The sequence below is a fragment of the Triticum aestivum genome, chromosome 1D (genome assembly GCF_018294505.1).
Source record: "Triticum aestivum cultivar Chinese Spring chromosome 1D, IWGSC CS RefSeq v2.1, whole genome shotgun sequence".
Taxonomy (NCBI): Eukaryota; Viridiplantae; Streptophyta; class Magnoliopsida; order Poales; family Poaceae; genus Triticum; species Triticum aestivum.
Genome location: NC_057796.1, coordinates 217,994,590 through 217,995,386, shown reverse-complemented (window position 1 = coordinate 217,995,386; position 797 = coordinate 217,994,590).

Genomic DNA, 797 nt, shown 5'->3' with positions numbered 1-797 from the left:
CCTATTTCGACCGTAGGAGGTCCGTTTCGTCCGTTTTGCGGTACGCCACACCCCTCCCGATCAACAGGACCCCCGTTTCGACCGTAGGAGGTCCCTTTCCTCCGTTTTGCGGTACGCCACATCCCTCCCGATCAACAGGACCCCGTTCCGAACGTCGGAGGTCCGTTTCCTCCGTTTTGCGGTACGCCGGGCCTCGTTTCCATCGCCTGTTCCGTCCAAGCCCTCCCGATGAACACGACCACGCATTCCGTTCCGACCCAGCCGGTTGGCTCCCACCCGTTCCGTTGCCTCCCGATGAACACGACGCATTCCCTTGCCTCCCCATGAACACAAGGCATTCCGTTGCCTCCCCATGAACACGACGCATTCCGTTGCCTCCCCATGAACACGACGACGACGCTGTTTCTCCGTTCCGACCCAGCCATGTACACGAGCCCTGGCCGTACGTATGCGCGAGTAGGCGTTCGAGACCCCGCCCGTATGTACACATACGTGGACGTATTTTCTTTCTTGCACCCTGGCCACTGTACGTACGTGTACATGCTACGTGCGCGCCTCTACTACGACACGTGCGCGCCTCTACATCGACCAGTATGTACGTACACATTCGCGACCAGAATGACAACACTACGTACCCTTCGACGAGGTGGGTCCCGACTTTCAGGCACTTCCTTGCCTGCAAAGATGTAGCTGGTGGGTCCCAGCAGTCAGGGGGGCGAATCGTTTTTTTTGCCCAGACGCACTTCCTTGCGTGCGAAGATGTAGTCAGTGGGTCCCAGCAGTCAGGGGGGCAAATC